The sequence below is a fragment of the Crotalus tigris genome, unplaced genomic scaffold, assembly GCF_016545835.1.
Source record: "Crotalus tigris isolate CLP2741 ecotype Arizona unplaced genomic scaffold, ASM1654583v1 scf7180000017865.1625608, whole genome shotgun sequence".
Lineage (NCBI taxonomy): Eukaryota > Metazoa > Chordata > Lepidosauria > Squamata > Viperidae > Crotalus > Crotalus tigris.
Window position 1 is genome coordinate 927,844 of NW_024096686.1, and position 16,577 is coordinate 944,420.

General features: G+C 41.0%; 1 long non-coding RNA gene across 1 annotated transcript; it reads left to right on the forward strand.

Moving 5' to 3' along the window:
- The first annotated feature begins 5,372 nt into the window (after window positions 1-5,372).
- LOC120308093 lies at window positions 5,373-13,851 on the forward strand. Its single transcript, XR_005556744.1, has 3 exons — window positions 5,373-6,738; window positions 7,297-7,442; window positions 11,131-13,851. It is a non-coding gene; the product is annotated as an uncharacterized LOC120308093 (long non-coding RNA).
- Window positions 13,852-16,577: the final 2,726 nt, after the last annotated feature.

The following is a 16,577-nucleotide window of genomic DNA, read 5'->3' on the forward strand; positions in this document are numbered from 1 at the left end:
TTTCTCTATGTATTTAGCTGCTACCAACCAATGTCCAAAAGCTAATTCTTCTACCATTTTTTTAATGGACTGATAATATAGCTACAGCAAAAGGAAATGCCAGTGGCATCGCTCGCAGTCTTAACCAGCTCCTTAGATGCACTCACTGTATTAAAGTTTTCTTTGAGACCAAGGACCGCCTAAGTATCACCGCCTCTGTTTTCAACAAAGCAACGGGGAGGATGTGAGAATTATTCACAGGGACCCAAGGGGGTTGTTATATCTAGCTATTTATAGCAAAGGCAGCAACAGGATCAAGCCGATGCGGCACCTTCTATCTACAGGTGATCCAAATCACGGGTACAGCTTGGAAGTTGGGGGTCTTCCATTCTGGACAGGGTGCAAGAGTACAGATTAACCCCATAGACGTGGTGGGATAGAGCACACTTTTTAAATCGAGTTTTAGGACACAGAGAATAATACATAGACATGCCAGTGACCCAGTGTTATCTACTGATGGAGAAGATGGGGCTGAAATTTCTAGCCTTTTTTATTTAGTGCAGTTGACCAAAATTGCTGTCTTAGTTCAATCAGAAAAAGTCCAGCCCCATAGAAGATAAAAGGTGGATTGTCCTTAGAAAGAGGACATTGCCTCAAAACCTGTCAAGCAAGCCAAGTACAGGAAACGCTTGACTTACAATCACAACTGACCCTCAAATTTCCATTGTTAAGCAAGACAGTTGTTATGTGAGTTTTGCCCCATGATATGCCCTTTCTTGCTAGAATTGTTAAGTGAATCACTGCAGAATTGTTAAAGCTGTTAACTGAATCTGGCTTTCCCATTGACTTTGCTTGTCACAAGGATGCAAAAAAGTGGTCACACGACCCCAGGATACTGCAACAGTCATAAATACATGCCAGTTGCCAAGCCTCCGAATTTTGATCACATGACCATGGGGATGGTGCAATGGTGGTGAAGTGTGAAAAATGGTCACTTTTTTCCAGTGCCATTGTAACTTCAAACTGTCATTAATTAAACAAATGGTTGTAACTCAAGAACTATCTGTCATGCATATTATCTGGGTCTCACTTTTTCAATTAATACAGTTCTAGCTCCAGTCTGCTACTGCTTTCACCCCCATCTGTGGCCTTTCCAAATAGGTCCTTGCAGATGTGTTGGATCACAGCACCTATCACTCAGCATGCACTGAATGCCAAAGGAGTAAACCTGGAATCCAGATGCATAGGATCAGGCTGGAAATTTATTGAAGAACTGATTTAACAGCATTAATTACAGAGCTAGTGTTGTTAATGATAAGAGCCATTGGAAAATAATGCTGTGTCCAGCTTTGAATCCAAAAACATCCAGGTTTCCTCATATATTGTAACAAAATCAATTGCTAGGATTCCTTTCTTCCTTAGTGAACTAATTAGGACTTCTTGAATATTTTTGACACATTGTTAACAGTTAAGCAATGTTGAATATTTAGAGTTTATTAATTTTTGGGTATTGCCTAACATGTGCTGAAATATTTATGTACTGCTCTGTTTTATCTTGGCTGACTTGACTTTAATAAATCTACTGAAAGTTCTTCATTGCTTAATTCATCATGAGTTGAACTCAGAGATGCATGAATCAGTATTCCAAGACTAAACCAAACTTTTTTTAAAAAACAAAACCAAACCAGGTGTAATTATACTAGTTGAACTTAGTCCTGTTTAAGTTGTGATTTTACAGGCTGGTGCTTTGGGTATATTTTGTTGATCAATACATTTGATCCCCTGCTATTTTGTTTTTATTTTATTTGTACAGGGCTACAAGTGTTTGTGGGGTATTGCATGATAAAATATATTAAATAAACAAATGAATATTTTTTTTCTTTTTTTTAAAAAAAAGTTGAACTTGCTGAAACTGCACATTTTTCTCCATCAAAAAACAGACCCTGGAATTCTATCAGTTTTTTTTTTAAAGTCCTTGGGAAATGGAGGCATTGCAAAGATCAACTTTATCTCTGAAACTGGGCAGACAGTCCAAAATTTCTAGTCAGCATGCTGAGCCAGGACCCCTCCTTATGTATATTTTGGCTATCCAGCTAAGGCCCGATGGCTTTATGAAATCCTGCGGGAAACCTTCCCTTACACACATGTAGTGGCCATCTGAGAAGCTGGATCATGCCCACTCCACTTCATTTCCAAAGCCGTTTGAAATTTCCTGAGGAAATAAGAACACAGTTGTCAATTTGTGGTGTCACGAGAAGGGAATTTGCAGTGTTGAAGGACTGACTCTGTGTGTATGTGTGTGTGTGTGTGTGTGTGTGTGTGCGCGCCTTGGCATGGGGAATATTATTCACTCCATTTGAACGGTGTCAGATTCTGACAGCTTTTCCTCTTGCCAGCCAGGAAGAAAGGGGGAGGAGAGGAGGGAGGAGAAAGCACATTCTGAATCAAAGTAAATGAAGGTGTGTGTGTGTGTGTGTGTGTGTGTGTGTGTGTGTATGTGTGTGTGTGTGTGAAATTAAGAGGAAGAATGACATGCATTTTTGCTCACCTTCAGGAGAGGGAGGGAAGGCAAATGGGCCAATTCTTCAGTTTCCACCACTTTGGCCAATCCTTGAGAGTTGGACCTTTTCTCCAAGTGAGACATGGTGGTGTAAAGGGCCAGTCTCCAATGCTGTAGGAAGCACAAAGCAGTTCTGTGTTGCTTTTAGGCCTGCATGTTGACTTCCAAATTTCGGTCTTATCCTTGGCTTTTGAAACAAGGCACCAAACTAACCATATGCAAGCTGCTACTCAGCTCACAGGCGTCTGCCAATCTGGGTGAGCTGCAGAGTCCCAATTTGTTGTCTGTCTTAAGAAGAATGAGCCGGATGTGGCCACCTAGAAGTTGCCAACTCCAGCTTATTTATCCAATCAGGCAATGATGAAGCCCTCCTCCTTCTCAAAAGGTGACTCCGGCTGGCACACATTGAAAACCACAAAATGAGAAACAGCAATCAGGAAATATAATAAAACCCCAAATAAAATATTTCCCATCATCCCCAACCAACGACCACCTATTTGAGGCTGGTGGGTGGACTTTAACAAGCCTAGTCCCTTTACAAGGTTTGGTCCGTGTGTTTTAAGCTATTGTAGGTCCAGATGTTCTTCTGCGTATCATAATCCACTTGGCACTTATATGATAAAGAAAGATCCAGAGCATTGCTTCACCACCTCTACTTATTTTCATTTATTTGTTAAATATGTGCATTGCCCGTCTCGTCCAGAGGCAACTATTGGTTACAAATATTAACAACCGGTAAACATTAAAATAATAAATAACAATAATAATTATAATTTACCATTAAAAATGGGTGGGAACATAAAATACAATAGCCACCTCTGGAATGGTGCACCCCCGTTGGAGGCCCCTGGCCAACTGGCAGAGCCGGGTCTTCAGACCCTACAGAGGGTCAGGAGGGTGAGTGAGGGTCTCACCTTGGGGGAATACAATGTCCCCAAGGGCAGGAGCCACAGCAGAAAAGGGTTCTTCTTCTGGACATCTACACAAGACCCCTGTGCCCAGGAATTATTTCTCCTCACAAGGCACCACAAAAACATTATTTGGAGGAAAACAGCTCTAATCCTTGTTCTCAATATGTGATCAGGGCCAGCAACACCTCAGACCAAAATAGAGCTGACCCTACTCATTTGTGATTTACACTGGACTCCTTTGCAGACCTATACTTTCTCATTTAGCTCCCAAGGAAGCTAGTTTGACAAGGTTTAGAGCTGTAATTAAACTGGGGTTCATGACATCCCAATTAATAAATAGCTGCTAGTACTTGCTAAATTCGGAACAAGGCACCTTGAAGGCTGCAGCTCTCTATCCTTTGGTCCTGTGTTCCAGGAGCCCAAGAGCAGAGTGTTGACCTCAAAAAGGAAAACACATGCTGTATAAGAGAAAACTTCATGTGCTTTGGGATTTTCATTCAAACCAGGAAAGTCATGGTAATTTTAGGATGTGCTGGCAGGGAGCGATGGAAGTCTAGAGAACACCTAGCAGGTGATGAATTCATTAATAGTGACAGGGCAATGTGGATGCTTAACTGCGGGATTGTCCCAGTTGGGAGAAGGGGTCAAGTGGGGAATTAGTCTGGAATCATTACATAGACATAAGAGGGCAAGGTCTGAACCCCCTTGAATGCCAGTTTGGGAAGATTCCTAGCTAGTTTAAACTCTTCAGGTGTGAGTCTGCTTATTCACACCTGACAGGAGCCAAGCCATTACACAGTTCTCTCCCCTTTCTCCTAGAATTACTCTGCTTAAGAATTACACATCAATATGAACACTGCTCTGGACTAACCAGAGTAAAAAGGGATGGTCCCTTAGTAGATTGTCCATTTTTCTAGTTGGATCCATTGGCAAGTAGCCCAAAAGGTTTGATTATTTTTTATACATTGCCAAATCTAAACCCTGTTACAATATTTCTGATTTTTCCTCTACAAAACAACCTATTGCTCCAGGATTTGCTCATGGCAGCATCTCTTGTTAGAGAATGCAACAACCTTTTGCCAGATTGTCCCAAAATCAAGCAATGCACCGAGATGTAGTCATAATCCCACTAATTTATATCCCCAAAGGCAGTGGAGTCATGGTAATGATAATCTAATGGAGAGCAGTCTATTAGTTGCCTAAAGTAGGCAATTCTCATTTCAAGTTTCTGTCAGCATCTTAATTACACTTATCCTCCCCCTTGCCATTATCAAACGGAAAGAAATAGGCACACATTTCAACTGCTTTTCATTATACTGGACAATTCTTTCTGTGTGTGGTGAAGAGAGAGCTAAGCTCGAGTGGCTTTGATTATATGATCATCGTGCCTCAACCAGAGAAAACCTTAGAGGACCGAGAAAAATCAGATATTGGTCATTTCCAAGCATGGTATATGTGCATCTCCAAATGCATAATTTCAAATAGTTCAGACTCAGTGAGTAAGAGGCACTGCAACTCTGGACTTAGTGGTGAGTAAGCTGTTCTCTCCTATGCCTGCTGGATGAATCCCTATAGGTTTTGGGGTTAGGGTTTGTTTTTGGTTTTTTTGCAAGATTTCAGAAGTGACTTGCCATTGTCCTACTAGGGCTAGCCCAGAATGACTGGCCCAAACTAGCTTTGTACCTAAGGTAGGATTAGAACTCCTGATCTCCTGGTTTTTATCCTGATGCCTTAACCACTACACCAAAGTGGCTCACTATTTTAACAATCTCCTCTTTCCCCTCACCTTCTTCAACCAAATTGCCAAGTCCTTAAAACAGAAAGGCAGCATGATGTTTTTCAGCTTTCCCTTATTAAAACCATTGGGATTTTTTTTTCCCCCTGGAAAGCCAGGATGCAACATAAATACCTACATCAATATGGCATACATAGTATTTTATTTAATTCTGTTTTATCTGGAATGGGAACAAGGTGTTGGTTGTTGTGGCAGGATGTCGATTAAAATAGGAAAAACCAGATGTGCAGGTAGAAGGTAAGTAGCAGCGGAACTTTTATTAAGAATCTGGGTGTCTTAGGTGATTTATTCAGGAGGCAACAGAATGCCTTAATTGCCAAAAGTTAGATTGCATCACCAGTGATACAATGTTGAGATCACAAGAAAGGATCATTCTCCTTTGCTGAGCTGATCAGACTGTCCCCAGAATATTATGTCCAGGTTTGGTCACTACAGAGTCACTTGATAGTGAGATGGAGGGCATATAAATTTAAAAAATGCATGCATGCATGCATGCATACAAGAAGGTTGCTGAGAAATTGGAAAGAGTGTAGAAACGAATAACAAAAGTGATGGGGGCCTGGAAAGCTAAATCACAGCAGAACAGTGCAAAGAACTGCATACGTTTGTTTAACTTTAAAAAAGAGAAGGCTAAGGGAAAATACGATAGTAGCTTTCCAATACTTGAACAGCTGTCCCACGGAAAAGGGCCTGGATTTTTCTCCATAGTGCCTGGGGTTTGGACAAAACTAATGGGTAGACGTTTTATAGACAGAGACAGAAACTCGAAATGAGGAGTAATTTCTTGACCCTGACAGCTGTTAAAACAATGGAAAAGCCTGCCTCCTGGAGTTACGGATGCTCTATTTTTGGAGGTTTTCAAACAAATTTGGACAGCTATTTGTCTGGGATAGTTTGAAGATTCCTGCCTTGGGCAGGGGGTTCCACCAAGACCTTCAAGTACCTTCCGACTCTATGATTCTGGGAATCAACCAGTGGCAGCTCCAGACTGGCCCTGCCTTTTTGCCCCGTGTTCTTGTAGGGTCTGAAGAGGCTTCAGTGAAGTCAATGGCAAGTTACCATCATGCTGCTTTTAAGGGGCTAAGCAATGAAAGTGTAGACGTGCCCATTGCCTCCTTTCATTTAGAGTTGTGTTTTCTCACTGCTTTTCCTCTCCTTTTTTTCCAACCATGGATATGACACTGGAAGGAGGAAGACATAATTGCGCCGTGACTTTTGACTGGTAACACAAAGAATCCTCTGTCTGGATGCCCCCTTGGATTCTTGCTAATGCTAACCAGTCACACCCTCTGAATGCAAATGCTCTTGTAGCGCTCTGTCCTGGCATTCTCCAGATGCTGGCTGGGAATTCTAGAAGCTGACATTACAATGCAGTGTGAGGGTGCCCAGATCCAGGAAAGGCTGTTGGCCATTTGCCTGATCCTGATTTTCAGCATGAGGAAAAATCTACAAAATCTGTTGGGCTGAACAATGAAGGAATTCCATAGCAACAAGTAAGAGTGAAGTGGGATTGTTAACTGTCTCCATCATCTCCCTTTCTCTAGCTCATTACAGGATGAGGATCTGTACATTAATGATGTCTCCTTTAAGCCACATTCTAAAAACCAATTAGTAATGAAAGCTTCCAGATGCCTGAGAGGCAATTTGTTAGTGATGAGCTTCGTTAACGTGCACAATATAAATATGTTTTCACAGCTATTGATGCATACAAAGAAACATTGATGGTCTTACATGGGCTCCTTCCTGCAAATTTAATATTGTATTTACCACTTAAGGAAATATTTCCCAGTGGTACCTAGTCTGATCTCTATGCCCTTTGCACAAATAAATCCAATTTTGAACAACTGTTCAGTTTGAAAAAAATACAGCAGTGTCTGTATACTTAAGTAAAAAACAGTTTGGCTAGCCTAAAGTTTAGACTGCCACCACGAACGGGCTGGTCTGACACAGTCTAAGGTTGAATAGGCACGCAAAAGATTGCAGTACTTTTTTTTTTCTGGTTTAAAATTGGAGGACACAGGGCTCCTAATGCTCCAATTACTTATTTTTAGAGAACAAAGAACAAGACTTACTCACATCCTCAGAGGAGACCACCTGCCTGTATTTCGGCATGAGTCACCGTTCTTAGTATGGTTCCTGATCAGAAGGAAGCCAAAATTGCCTTATACAGGAATGCCTCTGGCAGCCTCGTCCAAGGGTAGGTAATCCTTCTGTGCATCTTGAGTTGGGAGAAACGGGATGACCTCATCAAACTTTGAGCAAAGCAAATACTTCTACTCAGCAGAGCCTGAAACTAGAGGCTTGGTTCACATAGCAAAGCTTTCAGGGGTGTCAAACTGCCAGCCTGCAGGTCGGACGCGTCATCCGGAAGCTGTGACTACCCCATTGCAATGGCAAAACCGGCCAGATACATTGTGTGACATCATGTGATGTCGCGAGTTTTGGGTTCGAAGTAGTCTTCAGCCTATCTGTTTATTACTAGCAGCCACCATCATGCCTCACTGTGAGATGGTGCCAAGTCACAGACTCTAAATGACATCACTCAGCTGTGGTGGTCCATCCAGCTCTCAACAATAGATGACCTTCAGGTCTGAACCCACCCACCTGTTGATCATGTTGATCCAAGTAAATAAGTCTACCAAAGATAGGTAAACCGATACCTTGCAATGGCTTAACTCCTGGAAATTCTTGGAAGCCGATGCTAAACCTCCAAAACATACTGTATTTCCTCAGCACAGCACCAATGAAAATAATCAACCATTTCTAATCAAAGGGTTCTCTGCATTACAATTGCTCTGCAAGCTCTCTACAGCAATGCATTATGTGACAGGAGACAAACAATTTTCATGACCTGAGTTTTCTTGGAAGGAAGGAAATTCAGCGATTACGGGCTTTAAATGAGGGGAGTAACAAAACATGTTATACAAATGCAAGGAAGAGAATGCCCATCCCATTTATTGGGATGTGGGGGTTGAGCCAGTCCTAATGAATTGTTGGCAAAGATTTTCCCTTTTTTGTGTGTGCCCATACTGGAGTACAAGGAGTATCTCAGCAGTTATTTTAGCACTAAAAGAAGAAAAAAAAAAAAGGCAGTGTTTCTTTCCCGAGAGATTTTGCCCTCTTTTTCCATTTAGAACAAAAACCAACCAAAGCAAAAATGCTCTGAATATCCAGAAAAAAATAAGCCTGAATAGCAATTAAACAACCTTCCAAGCAGAGAAATAAAAAATATCCATCAGTGCAATGTACTGAGCTAAACGTTCTTTCAAAGGAACGTTTGGCTTCGAAAGGGCAGATTGGGTGGGGTGAGGGGAAAAACGAAGAAAAGAAATATGAAGGGCAACATTTTACAGCCTCTTTTCCCTTGACAATTGTTTATTTGTTGTGCCTCTTCCAAGGTAGAGTACACACAAACACACACAAACACAGATAAACACACACACATATACATTTTTTTTTAAAATTGTTTCTGGCACTGCCAAGGGCAAAACTGCGGAATCTTTTGATAGCCCTTCCAAGAAATAGCTCCATGTGCTGAAAGTATTATGACTGGATTATGTTCCATCTCAATCCTTTTAAAAGAGCTGCTGTTTTTAACCAACTTCATGCAATCATTAAATAGAGAGCGCTGCTGTTTTCATTTCAGATGGGTGAAGAGACTGTTGGAGGGGGATAGAACCTAGCATAATAAATGTCTGTTTTATTAGATGTACATGCATGCCAAAAATTGGTTTCATTTAAAAATAAAGCAGAATCGAGGGTTGAGATGGCTAAAGGACAATGAACAAGTACTGCACAGGTGGCCTTTGTTCATTTAGCGATCATTCAAAGCTACAGCAGCGTTGAAAATTTACTTACAACCAGTATTTGCATTTACAATCATTGCAGCATCCCATGATCAAAATTTTGGTGCTTGGCCACTGGCATGTATTTACGATGGTTGCAGTATCCTGGGGCCATGTGATCCCCTTTGCAGCTGACCTCTAATAAGCAAAGTCATTGGGGAAGCTGGATTCACTTAACAATCATGTGATTTACTTAACAGCAGTGGGGGAAATGTTAGAAAATCAAGCACCGCTTACTTAACAACGGCCTTGCTTAGCAATGGAAATTCTGCCCCCAAATGTGGTTGTAAATCAAGGATTACTTGTATCTCATTTTGGTGGCATTACTTGAAAGAAAGTGGGAAAATGGCCTGAACTCTCAGTGACTGCATTCTTATAAGCTAATTTTTTTTCAGTTACCACTTTGGACTATAGCCCTGTAATTCCCATGTAGTCCTCCAATCCTCCTTAGTTCTTGAGAATCAGCTGGATGTTCCAACCATACAATCAGCCTTAAACTAGAAAGCCAACATGGTGAAACATTTCAAATATTGAACTAAGGACTTGGGAGATTCCCCTGGGCCATGGAAACCAAGATCATCATTGATCATTCACTCTTTCCCTCTCAGCTCAAGTTACCTCCTAAACTTTTTTATTGGAGGAATAAAACACACTGCCTTGTGTTCCTGAAAGAAAGGGGAGGTGTAAATACAACAAACAAACAAACTGCAAGGAATATTATCCTCCTACATTTTAGCTCGAGCATAATAGCTTCCTCATCCCAATCAGCCACAAGAGAAATGAAGTAGGTGTGGTAATGAAAAGAATCCAGACATCTCCTGTTTGGGCAAATATCTGCCTTCCTGAAACCATCTGTCTTGGCGACCACTCCTATCTTTCTCAAGGATTCTTCCTGCTCCTACTTGCAGCCTGTGCCCTGGGGTTGCTGCCGTGGCACCCCTGTGGAAATGGGGGTAAACCTAAACTCAACAGGGACTGGCTGGAATTACTTGGCAGACCCAGGAATGTTAAAAGATCTCCCGAGGAGCATCAGCAGAGATGAAAAGGATACCTTGAATCAAAGTGGCAGATTTCCACATGCTTTAGACCCACTTCCTGGGAGTGGAACTTCTTTCTCACCACTGCTTATACAAGTATATCATTTTCTTCCATTTTCTGATACTATACAGAAGGAGTAAGAACACCAGCAGTAGTATTGTGGGTGATGAATATATCTAGTTCTCCACCTGAAATCTTTTCTACGTCTTTCTGTTCCATATTTCGGTGCTGGAATGAGAAGGCTGGTGGAAGGCCACACCTGTTTCTTCACAAAGATCTAATCTTCCCTAAAAGAAGAAGGCCAAGAAAGAAACTTGAATGAGAAGAATGCCTAGAGCCTTCTCTAATCTGGAGTTCTCACAGAGTGGATGAAACTACAGTTCTAAAATTTCTAGCCAGCATGGCCTAGGAATGTTCAGAATTGCAGGCCAATTGATCAAGCCAGAATCAGGATAGAGAAGACTGGAATGCAGCTTTTTTTTTTTTTAATCCCTAAGATCTCAGTTCAGGGGAAGGCCCAAGTTCCATCCACTAAAAAAAGTAAATATACACAACCCTGAACATATCCTACAAAATATTACAGAGGGTATATGCAATGTCAACTTACTCTACTTGTATGTTACACAAGAATAAAATGGGCCCGTACTTCTACAATCACCTTAATTATAAAACATTCGGGGAGGCCTAGAGTAACATGACTTGCCAATCACCTTCTGTCTCTCTTCCCCTTTTCTGTCTTTTCTTCCCAAAATCCATTCAGCAGTAGAATTACTTAATACCTTTGGATGATTTTGTCTGGAGGTCTAACTGAGGCCCATGGGTAAATGCAATAAAAGGGAAACTCCCAAACAGAGCTCAAGGCTTTCCTCTTGTAGCAGGTCAACCATACCTGTTTCTTCACCAACAAGGCAAGTTACATAGTGTGTATATATCTAAATGTTTAATATATTTTCTGGTAGCTTGAGCAAAATATCTCACTTTTTTCTTCTCCTTCATTGCCAGAAACACTAGCAATAATAATCCTTCAGGCTGACAACATCAAGCATGCTGAATTCAAGACCAGATGTGAAATCTACAAAGAAGTGAGAGCAAAGATTCAAACTCAGTAAAGGAAATACTATCAAGGGAATTAACACCTGGGCAACTTCAGTTATTAGGTACATAGCTGGAATAGTGAACTGGTCTCAAGCAAGAACTAAAAGCTCTGGATAGAAAGGCCAGGAAAATAATGACAATGAATCATGGCCTTCATCCATGCAGTGACATTGACAGACTTATCAAAGAAAATAAGTGGGAGTGGAATACATCAGACAACTGAAGAAGGAAAAAGGGCATTGGAAGAATACTTGGAGAACAGTGAAAAAAGTGTGCTGAAGCTACCATGTTTTCCCCAAAATAAGATCCGGTCTTACATATTTTTTTTGCCACTAAAAGAGACACAAGGTCTTATTTCTGGGGATGTCTTACCCGCTTACCTCAGGACTGCCGCAACCAGGCATCCCATGCCTCACACTTGTCACACCAACACCTGACTTCTTCTGTGGCCACTTGCTGCTGCTCATGGCAGGACATTGTGTGGCACAAGCAGTCTATCATGTTATAATAGAAGGGAATCTTTAACTGCAAATGCTTATCCTTCAGTATTCTTAAAATGAAGGATTTATTTCTTTCCTTCCTTCCCCTCGTCACTGCTGAGACCCTGGATTCATCCTAATCCTCTCATCTGAGTGATTTGCTCTCTGAAGATGACCCTGCTATATCATAACAACATACTCAACCCTCAACAATTTCCAAGTGGTCATCAACACACACATTAGAAGTTGAGAACAGTTTCTTTGTTTAGGTCAAGAAACACAAGTGCATCTCAAGAGGCTTCCATTTGTGTGCCGCCCCCTTTGTTCATCCCCAAATTGCCATCAAATTGTATAGATTAAGGCCATGCAAACAACTTCTGCATTTGTTGCTGCCAAACCTATCTGAACTGTCCTTGAAATCACAAGGAGCTGAGCTTGCCTGGAAGGCAACTTTACATTTTAATTTAGAATAAACAAGGTGAGGTGTGGATGACACATGCTAGGAAGAGTGGTCTGCTGGACCTCTTCCTCTGACTTTGCTCAAGTGCAACAAAGAGAGTATCTTTCACTTCCTTTTGGCAACCAACTTTTAGATCCATAGCTGGCCTCACAAGCTGGTGGTCCTCAAGGATTTAAGGTGCTGCTTGGTTTGCTGTCTTTTAAGGAGATGCCAGGTCCTTTCAATTTAAGCCCGCAAGTGTGACTTTTAAAAGTTAAAAAAGCCCTTGTTTCCAACAGGAGCAGTGTGTTTGGTTTTAAGCTTTTCCAAGCCTATTTGTTTAGCTTGGCTCTGCATTCCAAATTGTTATTGCTATTAGAGCCACCAATAAAAATAGAGGAAATCAAGAAAGTACATTAGAACTGCATGGATGACAGCCCAGTTCTGCTCCCACCTACCTTTGAAAACACAGCTAAACGGTGGAGTAAACAGATTCTCCATCCGTCAAGATTTAGCTCCTAGGCCAGACTGGAGTGCTACTGTCTCAGTCTATTCCAGGAATTGCAGAGGTGCACCTGCATAATAACATCCCTTTCAACCTTAAACATTTCCAATTTTTTAGGAAAATCACTGCCAGAAATGCCAATTTGAAAAGTACTTTTATGTTGACTTCTCCTCAAAGAGCTTTTTGGAAAGGAAGAGCCCAAAGGCCTGGACAGCAGAGCAAGGAGGCACTCAATCCCCTTGTCTTATCTTGTAGTTTTGTCAGCTTTATGTGACTCCACATCCTCTTTTGTCCTTTTTGTTTTGATGACATGGTGATCCTTCTTACCAAACTAGATCTTCAGTATGCAGAGCCAACTTATTTTTTATTTATACAGGTAGGCCTCAATTTACAATAATTCCTTTAATGACAATCCAGAGTTACAGTGGCACTGAAAAAAAGGACTTACAGCCAGTCCTTGCAATTTCAACCACGACAGAGACCCTGTGGTCGCCCTTTGCCTGTATTTACAACTGCTGCAGCATCCCCCGGGGTCACGTGATCGCCATTTGTGATCTTCCCAGTGGGTTTCCAACAAGCAAAGGCGATGGGGGAAGTCAGTTTCTCTCAACGACTGTGTGTGATTCACTTAGCAGCTACAGCAAATAGGTCATAAAATTGGATGTGGCTCACTTAATGACTGCATCACTTAGCAACAGAAGTTCTGTTTCAAATTGTGTTGTAAGCTGGTGACTACCTGTACAGCTCTTTTTCACATTTGGAATGAATGAATCTGCTCACTTTGGATTCTCTTTGTTTTTGTTTTTTCTATTTTTAAATATGGTTTCCTCCCACACAGTTGAGATTGCTTTCATGAAAATGTACAGTAAAATATGCCTGTATTTCTAAGCGTAGGTATTTTTGTTTGCAGTTTTATTTAATGCACCTGATTTTTGCCAATGCAATGGATTTCTGAGGAAATTTCTCATAAATATGCAGGGGCGGCCTTTCTTTATACTGCTGTTTTCTTTCTTGGCAAAGTGCTGGCATGATTTGGAAGGAAGTGGCTGTCTTACTGAATTGACTTTCAAGTGGGAATTAAAGAAATTTTGTCCCATTCCATCCCTAACGTTAATCTTTTGTTAAACTACTTTTGAGTCTTTCCAGTGAAATATATTAAAAACAGTTGCTGGAATTGGGTATGTCTAGTTTAATGAAAAGAAGGACGAGGGGAGACATGATAGCAGCGTTCCAATATCTCAGGGGCTGCCACAAAGAAGAGGGAATCAAGCTATTCTCCAAAGCACCTGAAGATAGGACAAGAAGCAATGGATGGAAACTAATCAAGGAGAGAAGCAACCTAGAACTAAGGAGAAACTTCCTGACAGTTAGAACAATTAACCAGTGGAACAGCTTGCCTCCAGAAGTTCCATCACTGGAGGTTTTTATGAAGAGACTGCATTGCCATTTATCCGGAATAGTAGGGTCTCCTTCTAGAGCAGAGGGTTGGACTAGAAGACCTCCAAGGTCCCTTCCAACTCTGTTATTCTGTTATTCTTGTATCTGCTTTTCCAAAGGGAACTTTCTCATATGGGACAGGCTCTCAAATTTTGTGGTACAGTGACTCTTAAAATGATGGATGATTTTGTGTGACTTCTCAATAATGAAACAAATATGTTTATGGGATTTGGATTGGGCAATGTAAAAAAGATCCAATTTTAATATTTAAATTTTAATCGACAGATTATATTACAGATCTCAAATTCTGGGTTGCTACAGCTGCCTTCTGGAACCCCTCCTGTGCCAGTGAAAGTGGAATCAGGCTGAAAGAAAAATCAGATCATGGCCTTCCATGTTGTTAGTGACCCCCTGGAAGATCCTGACCCAAAGTTTGAGAATTCCTATCAATGTGCACTTTTGCCCTGCAGAAGAAAACGTATTGATGACTCTGCAGTGCTGTTTGTAAAAAGGAAGGAGGTATTTAATTTGTGGCTTTTTCAAAATGTGTCCATGAATACAAACCGTCCGGAAACAGGACTCCAGCTTGTTGGTTTTTCCTGCAAAATACGAACCAATTTCGCAATCCAGAATTATGTTCTCTGCATGCTTTCCTCTGTGGAGAAAGAAAAAAAACAAAGTTCGGTCAAACTGACCGAAATATCTCAATTAACAATCTGGTTTCACATGTTTAGTTATTGCATTCTGATATGTCATTTTAGGAAATGAGATAAACAGGGTCTGTCAACAGAAGATGATGTCCAAAAAAGTCAGCTTGCACCTTTTTTTACTCCTTTCTCAATCTCTCCCTCCCTCCCTCCCTCCCTCCCTCCCTCCCTGAACATAAAATCAGAGTTGTTGGCAGACCACACACAGAGGTGCATATTTATGAATTTATGACCTCCAATAAACACAGCTATTGTTTACCATCCTTCGAGAGAGCCAGAAAAAGTTATAATGAGATAATAATAGTGAAAGGCTCCTAACACATTTATTTCTGATGTGTCAGCAATTTTTTTTTTTTAAAAAAATCGGGCTCTCCAGCTGGCACCAGCAGCATATAAGCAGCTGCAAAGAAAGGTTACAGGCACAGCAGCATCAGCTCCAGGGCAGAGACTTCAGCAAGGAAAAAAAGTGGGGGAGGGTTAAAACTGAGAAGGTGGGGAAACAGGCAAATGGAGGCAGAAGAAGCAGACATCTGCATAGAATATAGCTCAGAGGAAGAGGACAACCAGCAGCAAGTTGGATTGACTTAGTTACAGTGGCGATGGGTGCACCATTGGAAGACCTGAAAGACCAGCTTAGGGACAGATTGCCATGCAGAAGACCTATGTATAGGATCTTTTAAGAGTTGACAATGACTTGTTGGCACATGATCAATCAATCATGTAATCCAGAAGCTCTATATATTAATTGAATGATGCATAAGATACACACACAAAGGCACACAGAGATAAAACCTTCCCCAGTTCATGGTGTGCTTTCCAAGACATCTGGCTTTTCTAAATGTTGAAAATGCCATCAGACTTAAAATGTTCCTTTACACTTAGACATTCAAATGTGGAAACCATCTCAAGAAATGACCAATGGATGAAAGAAGTGAGAAAGAAACTGGGACTGTTTAACCGTTCCTTCTCCCCACATCTTAAAAAAAAACACCACCAAAAAATCTGGAAGAAACAAAGACAACCCCACTGAATGGGCTGGAAACTGGTTACTCTTTCCCAGCAACTATATTTTCCAGTAGCTAAATTTCATTAAAGAGAGGCAACTGGGAATATATTGATGGGCCTGCTGTGTAAAGCCTACTTTATCTCTAAAACAAGAAGGAAATCCATCCAAGCTTAAGTATTCTGAAGCCAATAAGGCAACAATCCAAAAAACACCTATGGTATAATATACTAGGTTAAAATAAAGTTAGCAACCTGGAGACTCCATGAGTGGTGTGGACCCAGATGATTGGACAAATTGAGTAAAACATCACTTAGTGTGTTGCAGGAATACCAAAACTAGGAGAGGAAGCTAATCTGAATAGGACAATGTTACTAAGAGACATTTCACTTATGCACATAGCCTAGAATAAATCCTATTTTGTTAACAGAAGAGCTGGATGCTTTAAGACATCCCAGTAACTGATAACACTTTTGGTTTCAGAGCCCCCAAAGCACCAGTTAAACTGAGCTCAAGCTAACAGGTTTGAATAAATGGGAGTCTGCTTTGGCTTCTCCCCAACTCCTAATAAAAGATGCCTCTTTGATGCAATCCTATTTATACCACCCCATTTCACACCATATTTTATAATTCCTCCAAGTGGGAAGCTGAGTTTAGTCACTAAATATTTTTTTAGGTGTTAGTTAAGTTCAGAATATCAGAGCATTTTGCTAAATGAGTCAAAGCAATAGTCAGTTCCTGACTTCCACTTGTCCTCTGTATTCTTGAGAATGGTACTTGTAGA